The sequence below is a fragment of the Gymnoscopelus braueri genome, assembly GCF_963280865.1.
Source record: "Gymnoscopelus braueri genome assembly, chromosome: 11".
Classification (NCBI taxonomy): Eukaryota; Metazoa; Chordata; class Actinopteri; order Myctophiformes; family Myctophidae; genus Gymnoscopelus; species Gymnoscopelus braueri.
Window position 1 is genome coordinate 49,710,722 of NC_137613.1, and position 16,819 is coordinate 49,727,540.

The 16,819-nt window shown below is 41.9% G+C and overlaps 1 protein-coding gene across 1 annotated transcript in view; it reads left to right on the forward strand.

Annotated features, from left to right (window-relative positions):
* Positions 1-10,361: 10,361 nt before the first annotated feature.
* Positions 10,362-16,819, forward strand: part of LOC308094549 (receptor-type tyrosine-protein phosphatase U-like) — a 164,652-nt gene continuing 158,194 nt past the window's right edge. Inside the window, exon 1 of the mRNA XM_080441273.1 lies at positions 10,362-10,398. The gene's annotated coding sequence lies outside the window, so the exon portion shown is untranslated. The remainder of the gene's footprint in view (positions 10,399-16,819) is intronic.

Genomic DNA, 16,819 nt, shown 5'->3' on the forward strand with positions numbered 1-16,819 from the left:
TGGTGGGTTTTTAGAGAGAGCCTTCGGAGTGTTGGAGGTGAGGGCATCGTAATTGATGTCTCTTGAGGCAGAATGTGAAAGATGGAATGATAAATGAACAGATAGAGGCTCCACTAATGAGAAGTATCTGCACCGGACACAGTGGCTGCTTCCCTTTTCCACCTCAACACATTTTAGGCTGATAATTGATGAATCTTCCTGCCGTGTTGCTTCTGTTTTTTTCCAGGACAGATTACAACCTCGCTTCACCCGTCTCAAAACTTTTTCAAAGTGTTTTCACAGTGCCACAAATTCACACTCCAAGTCCATGTGGGCCAGTTTGTCTGTGTGCTGGGCTAAACTGCTGGGGTATAGGGAATGATACTGACAGTAATGAAACCATTTCACACAGCGGGCACCCTATGCCCCACGGTGACAATCTTGCCTCATGCTCCAACTCAGAATTGGAATGGTGCCACATACGGTTAGAAAGGAAATTAGATTTTGTCGCCATATGTTTTTTATTACATTTAATCCATTAAGACCGGTAACGCATCTGTGTTTGGCTATTCAAAAATAGCAGATATACAAGCTCATAGCTTGTAGATCTGCTATTTTTTTAATTGTGAAAATGTGTGCAAATCTTTGAATATATATATATTTACAGCGAACATTTGTAGCTCAAGTCTTTGCTTCTGGGGATTCTACAAATGTCTTCTAAATCCTGACAGTTTTTTTAAAAAACGTATGTTGCTATAATATCACTGGTTCTCAAACTTTTTTCATGTCAAGGACCCCCAAAAATGATATGCATTTGGCCGCGGACCCCCATCTCAAAACACGTTGTTCCAGGGACCCCCCAGGAGCAAAGATTTGAGTAAAAAAAATTAGCTTTGAAAATATATATATTCAAAGATTTGCACACATTTTCACAATTAAAAAAAAATAGCAGATCTACAAGCTCGTAGCGCGACACTCTGTGCCGCGCTACAAGCATGTATATCTGCTATTTTTGAATAGCCAAAGAAATCTAAAAATGACACAGATGTGTCCCCGGTCTTAAAGAGTTAATGTACTTTTTTTCTTTCACTGTAGTTATTCCTTCCTTTGAAGTGTATTGTGTTGCACTTGCTGTATGAACTGTGCTCTAAATAGAATTTGATTGATTGATTGATAGATGAACAATACATTACATTACACACTTCTGTGAGTCTAGGTGAGACGGGACACAAAGCTGACAGATGAGGATAACAAAGAAGTCGACAAAAAATGAAATAAAAGTATATATAAACATCTACAGTATGTCTTTTGGATAGATTGACAGACAGAGAGACGGGATAGATACAGTTATTCAGGCACACAGATAGATGGGTAGATAGATAGATAGATAGATGGGTAGATGATAGATATATAGATGGATTAATAAGAAAGCAAGGGGCTGCATCATGTCAGAGACACATATTTCCTTGTTAACGTCCATTCAAGACAAATGTTGAGAAGTAATAGTTACTGTACATTTACTTTGTGATAAAGGTCAGGAGATGTTTCCCATCAATCACAACACAATTACAGATACTATATGCAATCAAAATGCTTAAATTATGATAAATTGTTGTATCTGTAGCTCTTTAAAAAAAACATTTTTTAAATCTATATCATCCCAGTGTCCTTTCATTCGTGCAGGTTATTTTGTGACCATTGATTGCCTCAATGAAAGTGAATGTTTTGCAGTGGGGTGTTGCGGCAAATTATCCATGTATCTGCTCTGCTATTTGTTTGATTGTTTCATATCAAAATCAGATTGATCAGATTAATAATATTGAACCAATGCTTGCTTGTGCCTAAATAACTACTACTTTGGATCCATTGGAACACTGGTTCTTTTTTACATTTCCTGAAAAGTAACAGTTAGGGACGTACTTGTTTTTCACGCCACAGAGGCAATATGGTACGTGCTGTATGGTGAGCCAGCCCAGTCAGTGCACTTTGCATTGCATATGAATATAGTTCTGATGCTGTACTGTATGTACAACAGGTTATTTTATTGAACATGTAGATTAAAATGCAGTTTTATTTTGTCATCCTCTTGCTGTCACACTGTTCTCTCCTCCTGCTGTCCTCCTGCTCTCAAAGGTTTATGGAAATAGCAGAAGTGTGGCGTTTGTTATTAATGGTCTTTATAGAGTCAGACATTGGATGTGGCTGCTCCTGCAGTTCTGCATACTGATGAGGCGTGCGGCGCGTTCTCTCCTCCTATACAGTATAGTGCCTCCTCCTCGTAATAAGTAAACTTGTCAAGAAGCTGATGCATGGCCTGCACTCGCCTCAATGCAAATCACACCGCAACCGTGCTTTATCTGCAACCAAACAGAAGACTCAGTCAGAACATTCTGGTTTCTGGGTCCCATCAGACCTTCCTGCTGTGAGGTCTGGAAAGCTGTGATTAAACCAATGCCAGTGAGCTGTGCTGCTCCTACGTTCTGCTGGTTTGCCTGAGGGGAACAGTACTATCTTTCATCAAAAGAACAAGAGATCTCCCCCCAGGTTTCACTCAGTCAAGTTTAAACAGTCAAACAGTCGTGAGATGAGACAACCATTTAACTCTTTCACTGCCAGACTTATTTCTGGCCAGCGATTTTTTTTGTTTTTCTAACCTTTTCAACTGGTCACAGAAAATGTATATCCATTATGATCGATCGTCCGACCGTTTGTATTGTAAACACAAACGGTATCAGTGTGCGTCGCCCAGAGAAAAAAAAATCCAACCGCGACCGCCCCTTGCCTTGTAACAGCACCCTTGTAACGGGGGCGGCAGTGGCTCAGGGGTAGAGTGGCCGGTAGAGTGGCCTGGATGGAAGCCGTGAGGTTCCCAGTTCGATCCCGGGCTCCCCCAGAAGAGTTAGTGTCGAAGTGTCCTTGAGCAAGACGCTGAGCTGAACCCCTAATTGCTCCCGATGAGCAGGTTGGTGCCTTGCATGGTTTCCTCTGCCATCGGTGTATGAATGTGTGTGAATGGGTGAATGTAATGCACAATCTGTGTAAAGCACTTTGGATAAGAGCGCTATATAAATGCGCCGTTTACCATTTAACAGACGGGGACGGAGGCGGAAATCTTCGGATGTCCGGATCCGTGGGAGTAGAGAATGAAAACGGTCACTCGGGTGATAGAGAGCAGAGACCCCCCCCCCCGTGTGGGCGTTTGGACGGTGTCTCGTCATAAGTCGTCCTTGGCAGTGAATGAGTTAATGGCCTTTCCATTTATAACATTCTGAACTAGGTTTCTGTCCCATCATTTGGTGACAGTCCACTGAGATAGAGATTTTTTACTACTGTTTCGAGCTAGTTCCTTTGGTATTTGGGTGCATTGTAATTATAATCCTTCAAGTACCTTTATTCCCTGTACTGTAATTTAAGTAAATGGATACTAATAACTTCACTGAGCTTTCTTGAAGGCTGAACTTTAAGGGACAAAAAAAAAAGGAAACTTCAGCCAAGCTAAAGTTTGCACCAAACTTTAATCAATCATTATTTTGCAATAATAAGCTAAGATGGGTTAGTTTGGTGACAACACCTAAAACATATATAGAGGAGAATTCTCAATGTTATTTTTACACTCAATGTTATTTTTATATCCTCACCGGCCAATTAATATTCATTATCCGTTTTCAAAGCAAAATAATCAGAGGAATGAGGGCAGATTCTACCTTGAACCCCTGAAGTAAAAAAAAAAAAATAGGCATCTACACTGAAAATAATATGAGTACAGAGCAGAAATCCATAGAGGACTAAGGGTACTTAGCAGATAATTCTGCTCAGCATTAATCGTTCATATCCATATCGCTCATAATGAAAGACAATCTCTGGGAGAATTGCAGGCATCCAGACAGAGCTGAAGGCAGGTTTGGTTCATTATATCCGAGTATCTATTTTTACTGTGCTGTTCACATTCTGTGCTGTGATCAGTGTTCCGCTACATTCTACACCAACATCTGTACACATGATGAAACTGAAAGAAACATGACCAGAAACCCGTCCCCCTCCCGGTGCTCTTTGATTACTTCTCTCAAGTTCTCTGTGTTTGAAAGGAATGTCTCGTCCTCATATCCAACCATTACTTCACTCCGCCCTCATACCTACAGTATACTCCTCCTGTTAGAGAGCCCTTCACACAGCTCACAGCTTCTAATTGATATATCCCTTCCTCTAGAATAATGCTGGTGTATACAATCTTTTTTTTTTCATAAATCAACGCCATTGAACACCCTTTACGTCTGTGTATGGGTTAAACAAATATTTAAGCAATGAAACCAATGAAAAGAAAAAAACAATTAAACGAGGCAAGGTTTTTTCCCCCTTAGTCTGTTAAAAGTAACTATGTAGTGTACCTGTTTATCAAACTAAAATCTATGTTGTGTTTTCTGAGGAGAGCAAAGTGACAAGAAACAAGTTCATATAGCATTTCTCTCGCTAGTTCTACTGAAAATGCAACTCTGTGAATCCCTCTTTGCAGAAGTGATTGTAATATTTAAAGTCCTGCTCATTATTGTAGGCCTATATAAGCGGTGTCATGAAGCATCAGGGCATTCATTCACACGTTGTTAGCTTGGAGATCCATTGTCAGCTGTTCTTATCGTTGATGGACAAAACCTCCTAACTCCACTTGAGCTGCATTTGGGTAAAGTGGTGATGATAATATAATGACACATGCAAGTATCTGACCATATATAAAGTCAAAGGTTTCCTTCATTTCCGGAGAAAAATATATATATTTTTTTCCATTTCCTGAAAAATGAACATTTAGCTGGTTTCTGCAGAGATATAATATATATATCCCACCCACTAGGTTAAATGCTTTTGTATATAATCTATATATCTCACGCTCTAGGATAAATGCTAGTGTGGAAATGTAAGTGGACTGTGTTCTCTCTCCCTCTCAATCTGGATGTATTTTATGATGTATCTGGACTGTATAGGCTATCAGTCAGGTTAGTGAGGTTCAGTGTTAAAGACTGTAGACTATCAGTCATGTTAGTGAGGTTCAGTGTTAAAGACTGTAGACTATCAGTGAGGTTCATAATTAAAGACTATCAGTCAGGTTAGTGAGGTTCAGTGTTAAAGACTATCAGTCAGGTTAGTGAGGTTCAGTGTTAAAGACTGTAGACTATCAGTGAGGTTCATAGTTAAAGACTATCAGTCAGGTCAGTGAGGTTCAGTGTTAAAGACTATCAGTCAGGTTAGTGAGGTTCAGTGTTAAAGACTGTAGACTATCAGTGAGGTTCATAGTTAAAGACTATCAGTCAGGTTAGTGAGGTTCAGTGTTAAAGACTATCAGTCAGGTTAGTGAGGTTCAGTGTTAAAGACAATCAGTCAGGTTAGTGAGGTTCAGTGTTAAAGACTGTAGACTATCAGTCAGGTTAGTGAGGTTCAGTGTTAAAGACTGTAGACTATCAGTCAGGTTAGTGAGGTTCAGTGTTAAAGACTGTAGACTATCAGTCAGGTTAGTGAGGTTCAGTGTTAAAGACTATCAGTCAGGTTAGTGAGGTTCAGTGTTAACCCATTCAATCCAGGAATGCAAACTGTGTCATTTTAGATTTTGTTTTAGCTATAACCATTATTTTATACTTTGGGCTATTCAAAAATAGCAGATATACAAGCTCACAAGCTTGTAGATCTGTATTATTTATTTATTTTAATCGTGAAAATGTGTGGAAATCTTTGAATATATGTTTTTTAAAGCGAACATTTTTAACTCAGATCTTTGCTTCTGGGGATTCTTTAATGTCTTCTCAATCCTAACAGTTTTTTTGTATTATTTTTTTTACTACTGTTTCTGTAATATCAGTGGTTCTCAAACTTTTTACATGTCAAGGACCACCCAAAATGATATGTATTTGTCCGCGGACCCCCACATCTCAAAAATATTTTGTTCCAGGACCCAGAAGCAAAGATTTGAGTTCAAATGTATATTTAAATTATGTATTCAAAGATTTGCAAAAATAGCAGATCTACAAGCTCAGTGCCGCACTATGAGCTTGTATATCTGCTATTTTTGAATAAAATCTAATAAATCTAAAGTGACAGATGGGTTCCCGGATTGAATGGGATAAAGACAGGTTGATGTTCAGTGTAAAAGCAGGTTGGTGCTGGACAGCTGCATCTGGGGGCCCATCATGGAGACTTCAGCCCTTGCTTCTTCTTTTACTCACCCTCCAGGGCCTCTTCCGCCCGTTTAGCCTTGATTTATACCAAACAATGACACATTCTCAAGTTGAAAATGCCTTATTCTTGAGAGTAACAAAGTCTGAATTCAGACGTCACTCAGATGACAAATCCTGTCTGCTTTAACAGGGAGAAACCTGGAACAGAAAGCTGGCTCTGTGTGGGCAGTCATCTGTTTTGACTGGTTGGGTTGAGAGACAGAGGAAGGACATACAAAAAAAAAAACGATAACGGCTAAGAAAGAAAGAAAGCTTAATATTGGATTTATGCTCGCTAGATGAAAGAGAGAGAGCGAGAGAAAGAGACAGACTCTAAGCTGTGTGGAAGTTGAGATGTTTGGGGAGCGTCTGAGCGTGGCGTGGCGCTGACATCAAAGCAGAGAAGCTCTCTACATATCCTCGCTGTCAGGTGGAAACCTTGTATGTCCAAAAACTGTTAAGGTCCTTACACACCGGCGAATATACGCAAAATTCGGACTTGTTCCGAATAATTAAAATACACTTTTTTGCTTCGCGAAACTGATGTGGACGCTTGCATTGACTTTATAAGGTTTTAAAAAAAACGTATTTATTCGCATGAAGAATTCGCCCCGGTGTGTAAGGACCCTAACTCTTCAGGAAATGGAACAAAATAACCAGGAAATGGAACAAAATAACCTGTTGCTCCATGGCTCCGATGCAGTTATTATACTTGTTAATACCTTTCATTGGTTACATATTTGTAAAACCTACAGACACACATAACCATTTAATAACAAACAAAAAAAATGCCGATATACAAGCTCACAACGCGTTGCATCGCGGCACATCGTTTTTGCTTCTTTAGTGTGAGACTGTAGCATGACAAAGTACAGCATTGATTTACGAATAAACGTAATAAAATGCATGAGAAACGTGAACTATGGAGATACGAGGTTTCTTCCCCGAAATCAACAATATCCAAGGCCTGGAAGTGTCCCTGCTAGCTGGAGTTCTTGTTCCACAAATTGCCTCGCCTACTGTACCTTTTTATAGTGGAAGAACAATCGATTTGCTCACACAGATTTATTTATCCCGTCTCTGGTCCCGAGAGACTTGTCAGCCGTGACAGTTTCTCTCACTGATGTTATTTTGGGTCCGTGGGTCCAGAGGTGAACCCATCTGTGGGTGGATTGTGTGTCTGTGTTGCAGAACATTGCTTTGGAACTGTACTCATCCTCTTGTTATCTCTTGCGATGAGCAATTACCTACCACTCTAAAAGTGGTATTTATTTTTTACTGTGGCGGTTGTTGGATGTTAGTCATGTTCTCTGCTGTTGTGAAAAGCACAAATAATTCACCGCCAAAGTCATTAGCACTTCACTTTGTGGGGAAGTGACATATTCATTATGATTGTATGCATTTTTAAGTTAACGCCAAACAACGGCCACTCAGCACCACTCCAAACGGAAACACTTATGCACACACACACACACACACACACACACACACACACACACACACACACACACACAATGCATGAGGCATTTCTAATTACATGGGCTTGTCCCTCCCGTCGCCAGAGAAGCTAATTTGGGGAATGAGAGGAGAACATGGCGCCTCCTGAAAGCAGAGGAGCATGATGGGAAAGGAGGATGGGTCTTAATGAGGGGAACCAGTGGAACGTGTCTGATGGTGGCATTTCATTTCCTCTCTCTCTCTCTCTCTCTCTCTCTCTCTCTCTCTCTCTCTCTCTCTCTCTCTCTCTCTCTCTCTCTCTCTCTCTCTCTCCATGCAGAGAAGGAGGTCTCTCGCCTCCACCACTCACCCCATCTCATCCTCACACAGCTGCAAGGACATCACCACTACAGCCAATTAAATACTCTGAAACAAACACCTGCTTCAGGCATGGAGGAAGTGTGTGTGTGTTTTGCGTTTGTCAGCAGGAATGGTGGAAGTGGTGGCATCCAAAATGAGCTGATGCAGAAAGGAACGCGATTGTTTATTGCAAAGGGAACGCAGGCCTGAAACACGTTTCTTATTGTTTTTATGTATTTATTAGTGAAAACTTCACCTTCAAAACAGGTAGAGAGTCTGAACAAAAGAAAAATCCCCAACAACATGGAGGTCATCGCCAGAGGAGAAGGTGTGTGTATCCCCTGATGGGGTGCTGTGTGTTTAAAGCGGAGTCTGGCACAGAGTCAGAGAAAGTCTTTAACACCAGCAGAGCTGCTGCCAAGTACTTAATGTGATCACTTAGAGAACAGAACAGGGTCCTAGGACTATGAGCAGCCCGGGGGCACAGGGACTATAGGCCGTTAGGCCTGAACACCCTGCCAAGGTCATATTGGCCAGGCGTGTGTGTGTGTGTGTGTGTGTGTGTGTGTGTGTGTGTGTGTGTGTGTGTGTGTGTGTGTGTGTGTGTGTGTGTGTGTGTGTGTGTGTGTGTGTGTGTGTGTGTGTGTGTGTGTGTGTGTGTGTGTGTGTGTGTGTGTGTGTGTGTGTGTGTGTGAGATATCACGGTGCCAATCCTTGCCAGTGGGTGTTCACCTGATCCTGTCCCTGCACTGATATACATCAGTATATACTGACCAAATGTGACATTATGGGAAGACTGGAGAAATGATTAGTCAGGTTGCCTGTGTAACAGGTTAAATCGAGGTCATACTATACCGAACGTACTCATATTATTGGGATGTATATCATTACCGGATGGCTGACGTGTTTGTTTTCCTTTGAAAATATGTAAAGATTTGGCCCACTCTCTTCCACTGAATACATTTTAATATACGCTGATTTGGCCAAAAAAAAGGGGATCTACTCTTGGACAACAAGGTTAACAGCCTGTGGTTTGAGTGATGTGAAACGGGAGACCCTTGTTACTTACGTAGGGGAAATTCAGGCGGGGTGGGTGGGGGTGGTGCAAGTGTCTTGCTCAGGGACACTTCGACCGGAGCCGGGAGGCGAACCGGTGACCTTCCGATTACCAGGCGTTACTATGGCCACCCATCGAGCGCCCGTTATGATGACAGGCTGGAATGAACACCCAGCGACGAGGTACATGGAGCTGGGTCACCTTGACAGACTTGAGTCCTGCTGCGTTCAATGTCCTCCTCCTCCTCCTCTGGCTTCTGTCATCTGTACCGTCGCTGTCATTTCCTCACCACAGGGCTAATTGAACCAATTGGAATGGATGGAACTGACGGAGCCAACTGCCTGTCTCTGACCATTACATGTGATTTAGCTTTTATAGATGGAAGGCTTGTGTAGGATGTGATGTATGGAGGTAACTTACTGAGGGGCCTGTGAAGATTGTCAGTTGTTCCATCCTGTGCTGCTGTTAATGATGGTTATCATCTGGTCTCTTTCTTACAGCAATTTTCTCCTGGTACCATGAGACAAGACACAAATCTTAACTAATAAGCTATAGCTTGGCTCAGGAGGTAGTCCCTGGTTTACTGTTGAAGTGTCTTGTGTGCAAGACACTGAAACTCCTCCTAACTGCTCCTTGATGAGCAGGTTGGTGCCTTGCATGGTTTCCTCCGCCGTCGGTGTATTAACCCATTCAATCCGGGAACACATCTGTGTCATTTTAGATTTTAGCTATAACCATTATTTTATACTTTGGCTATTAAAAAATAGCAGATCTGCAAGCTCGTAGCGCGGCACCGAGTGCCGCGCTACGAGCTTGCAGATCTGCAATTTTTTGGAACATTTTTGAATGCATATATTTTTTTAAACTACATTTTTAACTCACATCTTTGCTTCTGGGGAGGTCCCTGGAACCAACTATTTTGATGGGGGTCGGCGGCCAAACCCCCCCCCCCCCCCAACCCCCCTCCATCTCAAAATATGTTGTTCCAGGGGACCCCCCCCCCCTCCCCAGAATATTCAAAAGATTTGCCCAAAATGTTCACGATTAATAGCAGATCTACAAGCTCACAGTGCGGCAGGCCAAAGACATCTAAAAATGACACCGATACTTTTCCCGGTCTTAATGGATTAATGGGTGAATGTGACGCACATTGTAAAGCGCTTTGGAGAAAGGTGATATGATTTACACGTAACAATTTTTTTACCATTTACCCGTGCGTTTCTCTATCCCTCTCTCCAGCTGGCTGCACGTTTGACGAGGACTCTGAGTCCAGCTCCTGTGAGTACCGCCAGGGACAGGACGACGACTTTGACTGGCAGCTGATCAGAACCCACAACTGGCCACACTCCACTCCTGACCTTCTACCAGGTAGGTTATGAAAACATGTACAATTAAAGCCACACGCAGCAATGATTGGGCCCTCGCACCGCGTCAGGATGCGCACTAGCTACCATGCTGTTTCTACGGAGAAACATGATCATTGAGGATCATTGTCTACTGCGGTAACTTGTCTACTCTGGCAGACACCAGTACACAATTTACATACTGGTACACTGGCCCTTTGTTTTAGTAGATTGATGTTATTTCAGAGAAATCTGTTACAAAGCTTATGGAATCGTTTGAAATGTTGAAGTGGAATTCTAACTGGAAGTGCCTGGAGAATATAATTGAACTTGGGTGCATGGGTCATTTTTAAACCTTTGACTTTCCCCACAGTGACAAGAAAAGATAATTTCTGCTGGCTTTTGATTGACTCAAATATCCTCCCACTGTGTCTTTATCCAGACATGTTCTGCATTGTATGCGCGTGCGCACACACGCACACGCACACGTACACACACACACACACACACACACACACACACACACACACACACACACACACACACACACACACACACACACACACACACACACACACACATGCACACACATGCACACACCATGAAAACGCAGTGCACAAGAACCAATTTAAATATGTGAATGCCACAGGAAGCATGCTCTCTGTAGATGTTCAGCATAATTCTGCATAATTCATTGTCTGTTATCAAGTGCTTGTTCCGCTGGTATGCACACAGCCCCGCCTCTGGAGGCACATTGGTACGTTAACAAAACTCCCTGGGATTGGTGGAGGGACACAGGTCAGAGGCCACTGCTGATTACACTTCCTGGTTGTCCTCGGGGCCCGGCAGCTCAAAACAGAACGGCAACACTTTTTATCTTCCGTCATCAACTTCTACGCAATGCAGCGTTCCTACGCTGTCTGGAGAACTGCTTCTTTTGAACTTTGTTAGACCCAGTGTTCATTTTAATTATATAATTTTTTATTCCACGATTTTGTAACCCATATTTTTTCACCCAGTGCCAATTGCCTATGTAATCCTGGGCGCTACTCTCCCTCTGCCAGCCTAGGGAGAGCCCAAGCTGAAGCTCATGCCTCTTTCAATGCATGAGGAGCAAGCAGGCCGCTTCTTATCACCCGACAGGGGGAGGTTCCCTGGTTAGACGTAGCGCGTGGAAGGAACACGTTATTCCAACCAGTTCCCTTCCCCTCCATCAGGCGCCCTGGCTGACCAGGGGGAGGCAGTATAGTGACCAGGATTACTACATGTTTTTGTGAGGGTACCTACCCTAGGAGACACGGGGAGAACATGCAAACTCCACACAGAAAGGCCCTTTCGCCAACCCCACCTAGGGTATGGGCACTGATGACGCGGAGGAGAGAACACGCCCCCAGCGTCCCCGGCGGGAATTGAACCCAGGACCTTCTAGCTGTGAGGCGACAGCGCTACCGACTGCGCCACCGTGCCCCCATTTTCATTCATCTTTCATTCATTCATTTTGACAGGAAATTCTGATTTAGTCTTAGTCTTAGTCTTTTGAATAACACATCATTTAGTTTTAGTCCTGTTTTAGTCATCTGAAATTGTTTAGTCTAGTCTTAGTCGACTAAATATCAAAATCTTTTAGTCTTAGTCTTAGTCAACAAAAAGAACACTGGAGAATAAACACACTCCATGGGGCATAAACGCACTGTTATACTGTAGGTCACCTCTCCTCGCTGTGCAGTCGCAACTTAGCTGGTACCTTATGAGCTTAAAAAAGAGAGAGAGAGAGAGAGAGAGAGAGAGAGAGAGAGAGAGAGAGAGAGAGAGAGAGAGAGAGAGAGAGAGAGAGAGAGAGAGAGAGAGAGAGAGAGAGAGAGAGAGAGAGAGAGAGAGAGAGAGAGAGAGAGAGAGAGAGAGAGAGAGAGAGAGAGAGAGAGAGAGAGAGAGAGAGAGAGAGAGAGAGAGAGAGAGAGAGAGAGAGAACTGCATTATTGTATGGCTATGGCTAAAGTCAATTCCCAGCTCCAAACTGAATGGGACATAACATGCTATATAGCCTATAGTTGTTAAAAAGTTACATACTGCTGCTTTAAGTGCCACCTCAAACAGCTTGCTTGTTCACAAACAGACTTGACGTTACCTTCATTCTGCGAGAGAGATTTTGCCCAGTGTACAGTGAATTTCTCTTGGTTCAGGTGTTGGGTTCAGTGGTTCCTATTTGTCACACAGGGCTTTTCCAAAGGCACAGCAGAATGGTTCTGAGCTCGGTAAATAATCCATCTATTTGCATTTCCATTTGCACATGGTTAGTGCTGTTTGGCGCAGAAGGGTTTAAACCATGAGGCCCATTCCTGGATTTTCTGCTCGGTTTCCTATAACCGTGCTTAATGCGCCCAAAGTGTGCCTGTGGGAGGGTTTAATGCTGCAGCTATTCATTGATAGGTTTTTATCAGTGGTGGAAGTATACCACGATATAAAAATATGAAGTAAAATGCGTGTATACAAATTTTCACTTGATAAAAAGTACAAATCGATTGGCATCAAAATACACTTCAAGTACCAAAGTAAAAGTACAAAGAAATTGCAAAATATTTTGCAAATAGTAGATTTACAAGCTCACAACGCTCACAATGTGACACGTTGTGAGCTTGTATATCTGCTATTTCAAATATCCGATGTATAAAACAGGTCCTCATTTTTGCCAGTCCGAAGGCGTCGCTTAGACTATGTTTTAGCCCCTGTCTTTCCGCGTGTCCGTCCGTCCGTCCGCGTGTCCATTCGTCTATGAGCAACTAGCCTGCCCTAGCGCGTGTGATATCTGGTCTAGAGGGCCGGATAAAAAATCTCCGGTGAAAACAACGGGTGAAAACAATTGGTTCACCGATCTGTGCGCCTGCCCCCGCCCCTCCTCCTCCCCCAATGTGCAGCATTGAGAGCCCTGACGTCACAACATTTAGAGCGACGCCCACTGCACTCTGGTTGACTCCCACTTCCTATGCCAGAAATGTCAACAGCTTGGTCCAGGCTTTCTTTTTGAGCAAAACGCGAAGGAAAATAAAAGCCTGGAGATCGAGGCTAATGAGCAGCTAATCTCTGGCACCGTTGGACTGATCGGCGTGACACTTTGCATGCACACTCCCAGGAGGCCAAGGAAAAACCTCTGCTCCAAATTCTTCACATCGGCCTGTTATAGCGCCACCAGACCTCATTCTGCTACAGTATGTTTCTTTTGACAAAAGTCAGTGTAGGACCTATTCTTAAATGTGACCATTTATATTTCTACCCGCTGAGCATTTGAGATCCTAGGAAGATTTGCCATTTAAATATAGCTTGAGTGGATGAGTGTACTTAAAGTACTAGAAGTACTAAAAGTATAAGTACTAAAATGTTTGAAACTAGCAGATCTACAAGCTTGTGATGCGTTGTGTGTGAGCTTGTAGATCTCATACCATTTTCAAATAATAGGGCTAAAGTGGTTAATGTATGTTTTATAATGTTATGTATTTATATCTGCAAAGTAACTAGTAACTTTTCAAATAATTGTAGTGGAGTAAAAGTACAATATTTGCCTCTGAGAAGTAGTGGAGTACTAAAGTTTAGACAATTGGAAATACTCCGGTAAAGTAAAAGTACCACACAATTATACTTATATACTCAAGTACAATACTTGAGTAAATGTACTCATTTACTTTACGCCACTGATACCAACTTAACATGAAGTGTACAGCCGTGTGACGACCAACACCTGTTGTGTGGTCCACTTAAAGTAGGAAATATTAGACTTACAACATTACATCAAGAAACAAGTGGTTTTCAATTATTCATTGAATGGCTGAGAGTTTACTGAGTTATGGTGGTGGAAGGATTAATTGGGAACAAATTGATGATAATCTTTGATTTACTGCGTTAATAGTGAATTAATCAACACTGCAGAAGGATTATGGACTGTCGAGATACTATTATATATTAAACATGTCATTTTCCGTAACGAGACATTGCATGGTTATATTATTACTATAAAATAGTAGGTAATTGTTTTGTCGTAAGTGTACCATACCATGCAGCCTCTTCTTCCTAACTGAATTAATGTGACCCCCCAAAAGGTTGATATTCATCTTTAAATATTATGAATTCAGTGGATACATTAATTTCTCGCCTACATTTAATTGCTGTAGCTAAATGTGAAGTGTTTGTGTAAAAAAAAATAGCCTCATACACTGGAAATGCATATCCAAATATTAACTGCGTCTCTATAGCAATAAACCTTGTAGCATAGTGATAACATGCAAGGTCAAACACGTCACAGCTGCTGTACAATGTCATTGTACTGTAGATGCATAGATCTCACCCAGAATGTTTTAATTCCTCCAGAGTTGCTAAAGCCACTGCAATTGAGACAACAGCTTAGTTTATTGGGCTCCAACCCCAACAGATCAATAGTATTGATTTGCGCCCACAAACCAACGGAATACCAATGACATGAACCAGTGCAGCTGAAAAGGAACACTTGATGATCTCAGCCTTCTACTTTAGTCTGGCCAATGTTCAGACCATGGGAGGTTCAGGTTAGGGTTGGCCCCTATCTAATTTCATACCTTCATACCTTCCTGACATTTCAATGGGGTATATAAGATGAATAGCTGAGCTACTGGTGGTAGAAGTCATTGTAGCATGTACGACATTGTCTAGCCCGTTTATTCTCAAAGAGGGGTCCTTGGGGGGTTCCAGGGGGTCCCCAGCTAAATGTGTTAATACTATAGCATCACATACGTTTTAACCACTTCAACCTTTTATACTTTAGCTATTCAAAAATGGCAGATATACAAGCTTATGAGCTTGTAGATCTGCTATTTTTTGAAAAATCTTGAACATTTGTGAAAATCTTTGAATATAGTATTTTTTTAATCAACATTTCTTCAAAACCTTTGCTTCTGAGGGGTCCCTGCGGAACAACATATTTTGAGATGGGGGTCTGCGGCCAAATACATAATTTTGGGGGTCCTTGACATGAAAAAGTTTGAGAACCACTGGTCTAGCCTACAATGCTGTGTGTCTAATATGCAATTAACCTACTTAGACAAGTCTGGCTGGGTTTAAATAATTTTGTATTAATACTTTTTAATTAATAGATAGGACATTAAGAACCCTTCTTCCATAGATTCAGTGCCTTGCTGGAGGACATGAGGACACGTGTTGGCAATATGGACACATCAGTTGGCTGAACAGAGATGATGATGGGGGGGACAGACTGATAGTTGAATAAAATCATGTGGCAAGCCTAATAAACTGATTTTGTAGTCGGAAGAAATCATATCAAAATAAAGTTATGTGTTGCAATATTTTCATGAGTCCATATCTGTATTTTATTTTTAGCAACCAAACCTAGTTCAGGTATCTACGTAGCATTTGGATCATCATTAGAAGACAGACATACATTGTATATGAGCACTGCTGCTGTGACAAGGGAAAGCAAACTGCATAATCTGAAGCAGACCGGCTAGGTCCGAACGTGTTAGCATTTTTAATCTGTACCACAATAAAGGCTTTTTAAATTCCTCCCCCTGATACTTTTTTTAGTGCCTGAGACTTGCTCTTTTTGCAGTGTGCTCCTATATAAGACACCAGGGCAGGAATTTCAGGGAGGCAACGAAGGCCATGGCTGTCGTTGCCCCTCAGTTTGGCCTTGTGCCCCTCAAACAAATGGCATGCCCTGAGGCCACAGTGGCCTTAATGCCCCAGCTGACTGTACCACTTTCTCCTCTGTCTTATCAATATGTAGACACTAGACACCAATGTCTCTTTCTTGTCATGTAGACATCTTGAGATTCTGAATTCTTAACTCCCCATCTTTAAACCAGTCCAGTGACTTTGATTGGTGCAGGGCTGAGCATGGATCAGATTGTAAATACCATTATTTATTAATTTCACTGCAGTCTACATATTACATTTAAAATCATCCTTAACCCTTAAATTCTATTAACTCTCTCGTCTTATTTCTGGCTGCGATTTTCTTACCTTTTTCAAGTAGTCACAGAATATTTATCTCCAGTATGATCGATCCCCTGATGGTTAGTAATCACAGAGGGTTATACTGTGTGGTTTCACAAATGTCAACGAGGTCATCGCGACCTCGTTGACATTCATTGTCTGCCTTTGAAAATAACATGTCTGGGCCAATACATAGTAAAAACCAGTAAAGACCAGTAAAAAAAAGTACACAGGAGCCGAGATACAGCCTTTTTAAGTAATAATTTAACCAAGAAGAAAAAAAACTTGTTATAACTTGTTCTTGGCAGCCAGGGCGTTATGACAATGACTCGTTATAACTCGTTCTTGGCAGCCAGAGAGTTAATTCTTTCAATGGACTAAAATCTTGTTTTATTTGATGTCCTTCCTGCCCTGGCATTTGGCCTTTGTGCCCTAAAAAACACCAAAGGCCAAGTGGCCTTGACCTTAAAATG